Raw genomic sequence first — 14,029 nt, 5'->3', positions numbered from 1 at the left:
GACAGTTGTTCACAGACTTAGAATTAACCAAAGCCTCAGAAAATGCTTGGGTGCAGGTTTTTGTGTGAGCCTACCCTTTGATTTCTCCAGAATAAAGTCCAGGAGTATTACTGCTGGGCCTTATAATACCTGTGTTTAGTTTTATAAATAACCATCATTTTTACCACAATGACTCTGCTATTTCACATTCCCATTGAAGATGAAGGTTCCTTGGCATCTTTGGTCATCCTTGGTCATATAATATTATGTATTATATGCATATATATAATTTCAGCCACTACCACTGCTGTGTGGAGATGGCTAAGGTGATTTGAAGCAGTGTCCTGGCTAGTTTTATGTCAAATTGACACAAGCTAGAGTCATCTGAAAGTTGGGAGCCTCAATAGAGAGATGCCGCATAAGATTCCATTGTAGGGTATTTTTAAAATTAGTGATAATAGGGGAGGGGTCAGCCCATTGTGGGTGGTGCTATCCAAGGGCTGGTGGTCCTGGGTTCTATAAGAAAGTAGACTGAGAACCCATGGGAAGCAAGCCAGTAAGTAGTGCTCCTCCGTGGCCTCTGCATCAGCTCCTGCCTCCAGATTCCTGTCCTGTTTGAGTTCTGCTGAACTTGATTTATTGATTAACAGCAATATGGAAGTGTAGGCTGAGTAAACCCTCTCCTCCACAACTTGGCTTTGGCAATGGTCTTTTGCTGAAGCAGTAGAAACACTAAGACAGACATTATACTAACTACTTTTCAGTTGCTGTGATAAAACACCATGACCAAGACGTCTTACTAAAGAAAAAAGTTTATTTCGGCTTATGGTTCCAGGGGGCTAGAAACTGTAACGGTGGGGACAGCTTGGTGGCAGACAACATGTGGAAAGCATAAATAGGCATAATAGCCAGAACAGGAAGCTGAAAGCTGAGAGTTCACATCTTGAGCTACAAGCATGAAGCAGAGCGTATGTACACACTAGGAATGACATGAGACCCTGAAACCTGGAGGTCTAACCTCGGTGATATGTCCTCCAGATGAGGTAAGAGACAAATCTTCAGGGGTGACCAGTGGGAGACCATCTTTCCTCATGGGAGCACTCTGCAGTAAAGTGTCTTTTCCCTCCACTTTAAAGTTAAGATTATTACAGTCTAGCATACTTTTATTTCTGCTTGTAAAGGTAGCTGTTCTTAAACTCAAAATGCAGCCAAGAATGACTTTGAGCTTATGACCCCTTATTTTACCTCCCAGATGCTGGGATTACAAATCCTGTACCACCATGTGTGCTTCATGTGATGCTGGGAACGGACAAAGTCATAGAATAGGGCAGGTTTGTAACTGGAAAATCTCTTTCAGGACAGAGAGGTTCTCAACTCCTGATCTTCCTCCTTGTCCCGTTTCTAGTTGAGCATGTCCTAGACTTACCATTCATGTGCTGAGTTCAATACAGACATCAATGTACACATATTTAGGAACTCCTGACTGCCAACTGAGCACTTCTATATACCACTAAACACAAGCTTTAGTAATCACAGTTTGGGAGAAAGGGAAATGATTGAAGACTTCTTGAAATGGTCCTATGTCAATGCTTTCTTGACACTAGCTTGTATTTTTGGTTGTGAGCCTAGCCTTTTAACAGCTGAGCCATCTCTCCAGCCCGACACTAGCTTGATAAAGCCTTCCCCTTAGACCATCTCCAGGGTAAGCCCTTGAAGGAACTGTTAAATAATTGCTATTTAATGTTTTCAAGCAAAAACAATCATGTAAATATACACCAGTAACTTAGTAACAAATCATCTGGAAGAATAAGCACAGATTTTTTTTCCCCTAAGGAAGTAAAAAGAAAAAAAAAAAGTATTCCACAGAACAAAGTAAGTGGGTTGCAATAAATACCAAATTCAGAAGTCAGGTCCAGTCAAGAACAAATGGTTGGAGAGAATGGGGTACCCTAAAATATGGAAAAATCTAGAATACTTCTAGATGAAAATCAAAACAATAAACAAATGATTACGTATATTGCTTCACCTTTTTGTAAATGATCGATTAAGGTGCAAACAGAGTTAAGAAATTCAAGTACCCCTCATCAATCAGAGACTGAAATCTAGCTGGTGAGCTGAAGGTTGCTTTAGAGAGCTCACAGGGTGGTTCTGGGCTGTTTTCCCTGGGTGTGTCATTTCTAGATTTGAGGACTCTATCAGTTCTTTGTCTTGTAGCTATGACAAAAATACCCAACGAAAGCTCACAGTTCGAGGGTACAGTCAATTACGTGGTAAAGGCACAGTGGCAGGATCAGGAATCGGCTGGTCACATGGTGTCCATCAGCAGTCAGGAACAGAGAGAGAGGGATGGTGACGCTCAGCTTCCTTCATCCTTTTTAGGCATTCCGTGTCCTGTCAGTCTACGTGATAATACTAGTAGCTACATCTTAGGATTCTGTACTCACAGCTTACAGGATCTGTGTCATTGTGTATATTAGAAGCTGAGCAGGTAGGATTTCTGTCGTGTACACTGTCTCCAGTTGCTGCTGTAACAACTGAGACCGACTTTAAGACCCAGCAACTTAAAACAAGGTAACTTGTTCTTTTCTATTTTGGGAAGCCACACCTACATATTCATTGGGCTGAATCAAGGTGCTACTAGAGCTTGTAAACTTTCAGGCTCTGCTGTATCCTTGCCTTTTCCCTGTCTAGATGCCAGCACTGACTCGATGTTGTTAAATTTCTCTCTTTCTCCTCCTTATACTTCTGTCATCAGCAAAGCTCACACTCTGCAATATAGTTACCAAAACGTCAGGCAAAGGCACTAACAATATTTAAAGCGAGTTTGGGTTGCATTCATAGTTATCTTTGGCAAGACGCAGTTGTACACATCTGTGGGGAGTGTTGGGTCAGCTTTCCTCTGCATCTAAAGGGTTAGGGTACTTATCCTAGGATGGAGACCTTTCTCCTGACTCAGGACAATCCCTCCCTAGGGAGAATTCTAGTCTACGTGCGTTCTTCAGCCACTGAAGACAGACTCTGTTAAAGCTATTCTCCAACCTGTGCATTACTGATAAAACAAGAACAGTCCCAGAGGGGGAACGAAAGAGCACTCTAACTTATCTGCCCTTACAAAGGGTGGGATAAATAAAATATATGCCTGGCACCAAAGTCTCAGGAGGCAGATGAGACACTGAAGTACAAGAATAACCAGAACGGCAAGACAGGAGGCATACAAAGACCATGCTCCACTATTGTTATACACTTTCCATAACTGCCAGGTGCAAGGATTTAGAGGACCAGGAGCAGGGGGCGCAGAGAGGGAGGTTTGAACATTTCACAGATATGGATGTTATACTTGCTAATCCAACTGGCAAAAGTAGCACATTTCAGAGCTTTGTGCCTGATAACAAGGCATCACTGGTGCCCCTGATGGGCAGTCTCTGTCTCATGTTAGGCTGAAGGACCAAGACAACTATTAATTCTACCACATGGGAGTCAGGAAAGGCCACTTGTACAGCAAAAAATGTTGAAGATCTAAGTGTGCATCTATGCTCATACAAAGGGCAGAATCAGGTCCAAGACAAGTAGAAGATAGAGCTGTCTCTGAAAGGCTGTGGGATATGCTCAAACATTACAGCCTAAAAACAGAGACTCATAACAGTACCTGGGTCTCAGTGTCCAAAGATTCTGCTTTTTGGTCATGGACCAACTGAACAGTCTTCATAAGTGTCCTAGACTGTTTTCCTATTGATGTGATAAAGACCATGACCAAATTCAACTCAGGAAGGAAAGTTTGTTTGGTGTTGTATGTCTAAACCTTTGCTGGGGAGATGCCACACTCCAGATAGGGAGCCCACAGCAGACTAAAGTACTGATACTACCAAAGTTAAACGTGATGAGTCAAAGAGTTTTTGTTAATTACAGGGGTATGGGTGAGGGGTCACTTATAGGACAGGACTGACTTAAAGACAACTGCATGACCAAGGCCCACCCCAGCATGGGTGACAGCTCACAAAACTGGGAACCTAGAGCACACTTCATAACCTACAGGAAACTCAACAGGTTGGGTGCCCTTTCCTAGGGACTCAACTGGTTTAAACCTCTTCTATGCTGCTTGACTGGTTTCTGCTTCTAAGAGTCTTCTTTGTAGCTTAACTTATAAGACAGTTACTACAATCTTCTTGGCAGCTCTGTTCAGCTATCCTCTCAGCTTTTATTGCTTACTCTGGTAGGGAGGGGCCTGGTGAATCTGGTCGGTTTCAGGAACTTCCTGAAGCTATTTTGAGTTGTTTAACCTTTCTGCAGCTATTTTGTGTAGTCTACTCTCTGTTTTAATCTCAGAGGAAGATATTATACCACACTTGGTTGCCAGCATTCCTATTTAGTGCATCACTGACAGAAGCAGGACAGGAGCCTGGGTGAAGGAATTGAAGCAGAGGCCATGCAGGAATGTTGTTCAATGATTTGCTTTTTATGGCTCATTCAGAGTACTTTTTTATACAGCCGAGGACGACCTGCCCAGGACTAATACTATCTACAGAGGACTGGGTCCTCCCAAACCAACCATTAATCAACACAATGTCCTACAAACTTGGTACAGGACAATTTAATGGAAACATTTTCTCAGTTAATGTTCCCTCTTCACAGATGTCCCTGAATTATGTCAAGTTGAAAAAGCAAACAAACGAACAAAAACAAAAACCAAACAACCAAAAACCCTAAAGAGTACTGCAAGTGACCAGAATCTTTTACCTAATTCTACAATATATGTTCAAGATAAGATTGAAGGAAATAGAATTTTTGGAGCAGTAGAGCAAAACAAATAAAAAATTTGAGTGCCACAGTCTGTCCCCTCTGGGTGGCATGGATAGATTACACAGGACCCCTATTTTCCAGACCCTGCAGGATATTTTTCATCTATAAAGAGAGTTAAAATCATGAATGAAACCATTAAGTAAATCAGAGAGCTAAGCTACAGGCACCGAACAGTGCTTCTTATGAATAAGTGCTTAAAAGTGATGAATGATGTGTCTAAACATCTCAAACTTGAAATAACTTGAAAATATTCCTTATAAAATGCTATTCCTTTCTTTTTAAAAGGTTCTTTAAGATATAATAGAAAAGCACAATGTTTTCATTTAAAATGTAGACATATATAACCAAATATGGAATGACTATTTTAGTTATGACTTTTTCTTGTTGCTGTGACGGAATATCTGACAAAAGCAATTTAAGAAAGGGCTTGTCCCAGGTCACAGTTTGAGGGCCTAAACTTGGCAACAGGGGTGTGAGGTCAATAGTTACATTGTATCTGCAGGGCCTAAGCTTGGCAGTTAGGAGTGTGTGGTCAATAGTTACATTGTATCTACAGTCAGGAGGCAGAGGGTGATAGATGCTGGTGCTCATCTGGCTTTCTCCTTTTTATCAATCAAAAACCCTAGATCCAAGAGGATCTTCTATCTCAGCTAATGGCATCTAGAACACCATTGTCTGATATGCCCAGAGGTTTGTCTTCTAGATGATTCTAAGTCTTGCAGATATCAAAAATAGTGTGTAAATTAAAAGTTCCAGAAAAGGTTGTCTATACATGAATGGTAGCTAAACACACAGCTGAAGGACAATCAGTAATTGTCATTGTGATTTTAAAACCAGGCAAACTATCATCCAAAAGGGAAGACTTTTAAAAGTACAGAAGGGTTTAGGATATAGTTCGTAGAGTGCTTGCACAAAGCCTGGGCTAGATCTCCAGCAGCACATTAAGCTCAGGAGATGCAGGCAGGAGGTTCTGGAGTTAAAAAATCATCCATGGCTACACAGAGAGTTTGAGGCCAGCATGAACTGCATGGAACCCTGTCACAAAAATAGGCAAGCAAGCAAACTAAGTTAACATATAAACTAACAGCACATTAAAAGTTATGTAATGAGAAATTACTCTTCTTCAGGGAGGAATAGCTGCTAAGGATAGTTTAAATAGATCATAACAATGAATGTAAGAGACAAAACCATTTCATTTTCACTATGAAATCATCTTGAAAAGTATAAGAATCTAAGGAAGACACACTGGGTAAGAAGAGGGTGCCATTCTTCATAGCGTTGCTGAGCTATAGACCTGGGGTCGTGTTCAAGAGAAGTATGCTGAGTGTTAAAGGATAGGATGTACATTAAAAAAAATAAAACAAACAAACAAACAAAAAAACATTAACAGCTAGTCTGGTGTGGTGGCACATGCCTGTAATCCCAAATTTTGGGAGGCACAGTCAGAAAGATCAAACAAGTCCGAAGTCAGTCTCAGCTGCAGAACAAATTCCAGGCTTGCCAGAGCTACAAAAACAAAAGCAAAAAACAAACCTAGCAAGCAAGCAAACAAACAAGGAAGCAAACAAGAAATGGAAATGCAACCTAGTAAACAGTAGAGGAACAAACAGGGAGTGTTCTCAGACACAGGAATAAATGTGTCTAAACATTCCACCTTAGCAAAAGCCCAACACATACAGAAAATTGGAAAAATGGTAGCCACACGGAAACAGGTCAGTCTGAATGTACGGTTAGTGTGATTAATGTGAAGAACTGTGTACCTACGGGAGGGAGAAGCCATTTGATTGCATGGCATCAAAAAAAAATTCTGGGTATATGTTAATCCAAAGAGGCAATATAAAGACACGCATGAAAATTAAGGGCAGGGGTCAAGGATTCACCAGGCGAAACACTCACACAGTGTGTGCAAGGCTCTGCCTTCAGTGTCCAACACTGTAATGACAAAACTGGAGATGAAGGAAAGCAAAAGAGATAACACAAAATATTTCCTTAAAGGGATTTTTATGGGTAGTGCTGGTCATATAAATTAAACTTATGACAGAAACCCCACGACCTGAAACAGTGCTTACACACAATGAGGTGTGTCCCCACACTCCAGTAACCCTAGGGAAGAACCCTGACAGGTGTGCATCAGAGGGGATGAAGAGGCTGGCCCACCCTGAGAATCACACATTGGCTCTTGATTTTGGGTTACAGAGAGAACAAATGACATGCACTCTGGGCAACACCAACCAAACAGGGAGCAGAGAGTTTGGGGGCAATGGGTATGATACTAGGCAGTGTAGGTGGGAGCTGGGGACCATCGGGCATTAGTTTCCATCTGGGTGACTGTCTCCAGAGAGCTGACATGATCCTGATCTAACTCACCGAAAGGTAAAGTGACTTAAAAAGCAAGAGGAATACCGGACGTGTTATAACATTGGTGATTTCACACATAAGGAAAGACTGACACAAAGTGCTGGACAAATTGAAGAACAGCTGCTCTGTACACAGGAGGACTAGACAGTGGCCAGTGGTCAAATGTTCAGTTTACTGAGAGATTTGTTGCTTGTCTGCTTGTTTTTGTGAGGCCTCAGACTCTCCAGTACTGGGATCTCGATGGTTCTAGCTGCTCTCCGCTGCTGTAACAAACACCATGACCAAAAGCAGTTTAGGGGTGGAAAGGATTTATTTGGCTTACACTTCTAGGCTATAGTTCATCATTAAAGAAAGTCAGGACAGGGACTCAAGGAAGAACTTGAAGCAGAAACCACGGAGGAAGGGATACTGTTTGATAGCTCACTTGGGTTCGCACTTCCCTAGATTTCTTATACAGCTCAGGATTCCCTATGTAGGGATGGTGCTGCCCATAGTGAACCGATTCCTTCTGTATCCATAAACAATTGAGATGATTCCCAAAGGTGTAGCCACAGTCCCATCTGATCTAGAAAGTTTCTCGGCTAACCCTAGATTATGATAGTGTCAAAACAGGAAATGCATGCACAGGTGTATGCTATCTGCTGCTGAGCCTGGTTTTGATTAAGTGAGTTTGGGGTAATACACAGGCTTATTGTCAGTCTGATGTGGGAAGCTAGGAGCTGCCCTGTCTGCCTTGTTGCCTTCTCTTGACCTGTGATCCTTTAGTGCTCTGGGGAAACAGAAATTCTCATGTACTCACAGATGTAGCAGTACAAAGACAGATCAGGAGAGAGAAGGACGCGCTCCCATAACCCATGGCTTTCCAGAGTATTCTGGGATCTGTCAGGATAAACATAGGAACATAACTCAAGCTCTTGATGGACTTGGTTCATGGCTGCTGTGTTCTTCTATCAAGAAGTCATAATCATTTAATTTTAGAATTTTGTCCTAGATACATTACTATTACCCAGTTTTCTATTTTTCAGACTATTGGTCCAGCCTGGAGTGATATTTTAGATAAAAGAGAAATCCTGTGCTTCTAAACTCTGTTCATAACACATACACGTCTGTGCGTGTTCCCTTCCTGTGAATCAGGGAGAAACATGGACCTAGTCTGGATGGGTATTCTGCACAGGGAAGAACAAGAGAAGGAGGTCAGCTTTAACAACCTCAGTGCTATGTATGTGTTGGGGGCAGAGGCTGCAAAGAAGCCATACAGATAGTTTGGGCCTTGGGAAGAAAGTTCTGGAAGAGTGAGGATAGAAAATCTTCATAGGGCATGCACGTAACATGATGGGAGATGCTACTGGTACCAGGATGAGCCAGCCACAGCCAGATACTTCAGGAGCATAATTACTGCCTGAGGGGGGCAGAAAGGAGGGAGGACATCTAGCAAGGATGGGACCCATTGGCTTTAGAGGTTAAAGTATCTACTGCCTGTAGACGTGAAGTAGTCATTGTTCTGAGAAGAATCTAGGTGGCTGAAGGAAGAATCAATGGGAGTAAGAGGGCCTGCTAGGAGGTGGCCAAACACTGCTCCAATTCTGGGGACAGCGGCTGCCCACAGTAGCAGCTGTGAGAGGGAACCCTGGTGTGACTCACAAGCATTTCCTTTGTGATTCAGATTCCACAGCTAAGGGAAGATGAAATAAACAGTGGACCTGGGGAAGCTTCTGCCTCACCCAGGGAGTGAGAAGAGAGAAGAGTTGGCTGCAGCCCTGGTAAGTGGGCCAAAGGGCAGAGCAGGGAGCGAGTTGTGTGAGCCCTCTCTCTGAAGGTGACTTGGCTGGAATCAGAGGCAGCTCTGCTGCAGACTTTGGAAAGGATGTGGGGGTGGAACTAGGAATGTGAGTGGCACTAGGAAGTGGCCTGCAGCTTTAAGCTAAATCTCTGTCAGGGAAAAGGGGAGGGCACCCATTGGCAGGTCACAGAGCTGTGTGCCCACACCCTTTGCATTTGGGGAACCCCTTGGCTATTTTCTCAGATTCCTGTGGAACTCTGTGACCCAGAGGGTAGGAAAGGAGGAGCCACTGAAAGGGACCTTACTGTTGATTTGCAGCCTTCTTCCAATGGGACTTTTGAATTCCAGAGAGTATGCATTCTCCAATAATTCCACAAATGCAAGCTGGTTAGATACACTACAATGTGCTAAGAGATGGCTCAGTGGATAAAGCACTTGTGCTTAGTGAGCACAAGAATGAGTCTGCTCTTTAGTACCCACCTAAAAGGAACAGGCATGGAGCACGTGCCTGTAATCCCACTAGTGGTAGTAGCAGTGTTGGCAGGGAGTGGGTGAGGTTAGAGACAAGTGGATTCCTGGGGCCCACTGGCCAGGTAATCTAACCTACATGGCAAGCTCCAGCAAACGGTAACACAGAGCTTCAAGAATAGCACCCAAGCCTCTGACTGTACATATATATGAACATACAAACACACAGCTACCACCCAGGAAGTCTCAGTGATTCCTGCCATGTGCAGACAGCACAATGCTCTTTCAGAACATGGTTGTGTCTCTGATTTAGGTAACAAGTGAAAGTGAGGCTCACCTCAGGAACTAACTCTGCTCCCAAGGCAGGGATTATCTTTATCTTTCCAGTTCAGGCAGGATCTGAAGGGGCTTCATAGAAAATCCTGAGACTCTCCACCTACAGAATACAGAATCACATGGACATGGCTCTAAAAGACCGGGGGACACAAAAGGTTGTTTGTGTAGGGGTAGACATGATTAAAATGGACTCAAGGAGGCAGGTAAGAGCCCCATTTGCTGGACAGAGGCTGAGGATGGAGTTGGTCAATAGGACTCAAGGCCATAGGCAGGAGTGCATCTCTGCACAGAGGCTGAGGAGGGGAGGAAGGAATGGGTCTGTATCATCACAGTGTGCAGTAGCATCACTGTGAGCTGCACAATATCAAAGCCCCCGCTGGAGAATGGAGTCAAAGGAAGGAAAGATGGCAACGTTGAGGAGCAAGGGAGCATGGTGCACATCTGGACGCCTCTGGTTCGTAGCAAACAAACCCAGACTCTACTGGAATCTTCTCATATTGGGCAGGGCTTAGAGAGCAGTGCTCAGATCTGCCAGCAGTGGCTCCAAACCCCAGCTCTGACTGCTCCTGTACAAAATAAAGGCTCACGAATGAACACAGGGTGGGTGGAAACCTCAGCTGTTCAGAGGGAGACTTATAGAGCACAGCACCATGTCCTGGGGTGGGAAGTGCTGACTTCAGTGACAAATGAGGTTGTGTCTTGAGTGGCTCCTGATATAGGAGAAAATCATAATGCATTTCTTAGACAATTTCTTCAGAAACGCAAACCTTGACATTATGTCCTGCATACACACACATACACACACACACACACACACACACACACACACACAGTTAGACTTATACACATATACATACAGGTGCCTACCCCCACTGGCATACACATAGACACATATATACACAATTTTAGTCATACACATATAGCCATACACACAGATACACAGATATTCACATACATGTGTGCATGAGTTTAGATACACAGAGACATATATACACAGGCACACATGTATACACAAACACACAAATGCAAACGCATACTGGCACACACATAGTCACACCCACCAATTGGTATACAGGTATACACACACACACACCGGTACACACCCAGACACATATATACAAATGCACAGATACAGACACATACTGGTGCACACACAAATCCACATATGTGCACATACACGCAGTGACACACACATGCAGGAACATAGACATGTGCACAGAGGAATACACAAGGCTGTGACAGCATATTCTAAAGTAAGCAAATATCTTTATTAGACTATTCTGTGCTGACGGTTTCATTTACTTTGAGCAACCATAAAGAGTGGCCTATACAATGAGGTCAATTTTGCTTATGCTCAAAGGCAAATGAAGGATGAGAATAGTGTAAGGCTTTATTATAAGACTGTGGTTACGAGGATTGGAGCTGTGCAAAGCAGCTGAGGGAGTAGCAATGAAGCTTCCAGAATGGCACATGGGAGACTCCAGACTGTACAGCAGAAGAAAGTAGCTAGCAGAGGCTGAGCCAGCTCAGCAGAGCAGAGCTGAGGTCCTGAGTAAGTATTTCTGAAATCTAGGGGATGTCTTTTGTCCACACGGAGATTAAGAGGTTTGTGGTATCCATTCCAAAATGAAGACAGTGCTGGTAAGAAGCACAGAGTCTAATGAGGGGGAAGGGGTGCATAAAATGAATGCATGCGCCTCTGTACTGCCAGTGGGGAGTCAGAATGACCCGCATACTGAGTATAAATCCAAAGAAAGCAACTGACAGAAAAAGGTGTCTCCCTTCAGAGCTGTGTTAGCACACAGGCTGCTATGAAAGTTTGTTCATACAAATAAAAATCTAACGGATGCATATAGTTATATGTCTGTGTGCATGTGTGTGTATGTATGCATGTGTGTGTACATGTGTGTGTATGCATGTGCATGTGAGTGCATGTGTGTGCACATTGTGTGCATGTGTGTGTCCCTGTGTGTGTGCACGTGAATGTGCATGTATGTGTGTATGCATGTATATGTGAATGTATGTGTGCATGTGTGCATGTGTTTGTGTATGTGTTCATGTGTGTGTGTGTGCATGTGTGTGTGCATGTGATATATTTTCTAACAGATGCTATTAGAATTTTAAGTCTGACTTTCTTGTTTCCGTTAGCTAACGTAACTGGCCACAGATTCTTATGGGAAAGTCAGAAATAATCTTGAAGTTCTCTACATGATATAGCAGCTAACGGAGATGCAGAAGGGGCATCTCGCAAGGTTGTGAACCCCTCAATGGCTGGATGGGAAGAGGGATGAAGAAGATGGATGGTTCTAAAACACAGATGAAGAGGGGCTGTATGAGTTGTTGTCAGCGATAATTTTCTTGTTGTAACCAAGTACTCTGCAAAAGCAACCGTAGGGAGAAAGGATTAACTCACAGTTGAACACTACAGGCCACCATGGAGGGGCAAGCATGGTACTTCCAGAGCCCCAGGGGCAAGAATAGAACTCCTGAAGGCTTTACAACCTTCCAAAAGAATGCCGCCACTTGGAGCACTTTTCACATTCAAGCCACAAAGTGTTTAGCATGAACTCAACACAGTCCAATAGTACAAGGCCGAGGAAAAATAAAATGGAAATGGCCTAGAAGGTAAACTCACTGGAAAGCTGGAAATGAGGGAAATCAGCTCCCTGTACATCTATACAGCTCACAGTCTAAGATTACCCAAGTACTGGGTCCAGTTAGCATTCAAAAAAGAGAATCTCGCAGCCCCCTCCCTCTTCTCCCTCTTCTCCAGACCCGGTGTCCACAACAGTATGGACAAACACGTCTCCTCTACGGCCAGCTTCTACATGCTCCCTTCCCACCACACAGAGAAATAAAATGTATTTCTGATTGGCTTTCTAATAACACTAATTAGCTCAGGCCTTCGTGATCCATAAAGAACAGAGGGTGCTTCTGTCTTCCTATCACACTGCGGCTGAACATCATGCCGCTCCCTGCTGTCACAGAGGAGGCACTGAAACTGTCTCAGTGGAAAAAAAAAAATCTCGATTTTGCCACTACATATTCAAGCCCAAGGTATCGAACAGTGAAAGCAACTACAACAGAGTTCTAAGGGACATTCCAGAAAGAAGGGCTAGGGCTATATTCAAAACAGAAGCAGTCTCTAGAACAGCGTGGAGTTGTAATAGTTGGCCAGCATCAGCCATTTCTACCCACCCTTGTACTGACCAGCTCTGGGAGGAACCAAAGAGAAAGTCTACCTTTGTCAGTATCTGAAATGTCTCTGAGAGGCCCCTGGATTGAGAAGTGCTCAGAAAATGAAGATGAGAAGAATGGTAGGAAGTCTTCTAGCTGTTAGGGATGCACCCTTTAAGGGCAATATGGAGCCTCTGCCCTTTATCTTTTTCATTTCCTGGCCACACAGGGAGCTGCTCTGCTCTTGGTACTTTCCAAGCCACAGCTCTGAAGCAACAAGAGGGAGTGATCAGGGACAGAAACCTACAAAACCGAGCCACAAGTAAACATTGCAAGCACCTGAAACAGTAAGAGAAAGAAAGCACTTCCACACAGTGTCACAAAGGGACCCATGAGTTTTTGACCAGAGGAAACAGGAACTTCTGTGGAACCCAGAAGGCTCTTCCACCAGAAACATTACTGTAAACACCACAGTGGAGGGACTCAGGTGCAAGGAAGAGTACTCAAAGAGCCCAGTGTCACATACTCACAGCAGCACCAAGCCAGCTCCCTCACTTAACTTTAGACAAATCACTCCCCAGTTCTCAGGTCCATTAAATTAACAGAATGGCGATTCACAGTTCGTATGACTACTCCCCGTGAAGCAACTGAGACCTGTTTCCTCTGCTCCTGCCTTTACCTGGGTTAGGAAATGGCCCGTGCTATCCCCACAGTAGTTTCTGTAACACAGCATTTCCTTAAAGCTATTCTAGGGCTGCCCACTTCCCATTTCCTGTCTAAGGTCAGGAAGTGTTCTTAAAGAAATAGCAGTGATCACATCTTGTGACATGCTTGTTGTGATTCAAAACAACCAGTGTTTAGAAACCATGTATGACTTAGCAACAAAATAAGTCTTTGTTGTATATAAGGAAACAGTTCTGGAAGAGGATATGGTACAGTGTGTGTGTGTGTGTGTGTGTGTGTGTGTGTGTGTGTGTGAGAGAGAGAGAGAGAGAGAGAGAGAGAGAGAGAGAGAGAGAGAGAGAGAGAATCTATAAGACCAATATGCTACAATGCAGATAATCTCTGAATTGTAAGAAAGAACTGACAGGGAGCTGTTGTATTGGAGCCAGACATTCATATCAGGGGGCAGAG

The 14,029-nt window shown here is 43.6% G+C and overlaps 1 long non-coding RNA gene across 1 annotated transcript in view; it reads right to left on the bottom strand.

Moving 5' to 3' along the window:
- LOC102548408 (uncharacterized) overlaps positions 1-13,640 on the bottom strand; it is a 64,092-nt gene extending 50,452 nt beyond the window's left edge. Inside the window, exons 1-2 of the long non-coding RNA XR_015644271.1 lie at positions 13,575-13,640; positions 9,720-9,818 (exon numbers count right to left, since the gene is read on the bottom strand). This is a non-coding gene — a long non-coding RNA (uncharacterized LOC102548408). The remainder of the gene's footprint in view (positions 1-9,719; positions 9,819-13,574) is intronic.
- Between the last annotated feature and the right edge of the window lie 389 nt (positions 13,641-14,029).

This window comes from Rattus norvegicus, chromosome 19 (assembly GCF_021556685.1).
Source record: "Rattus norvegicus strain SHRSP/BbbUtx chromosome 19, alternate assembly SHRSP_T2T, whole genome shotgun sequence".
NCBI classification, from domain to species: domain Eukaryota; kingdom Metazoa; phylum Chordata; class Mammalia; order Rodentia; family Muridae; genus Rattus; species Rattus norvegicus.
This window is presented reverse-complemented; position numbering and strand designations above follow the sequence as displayed.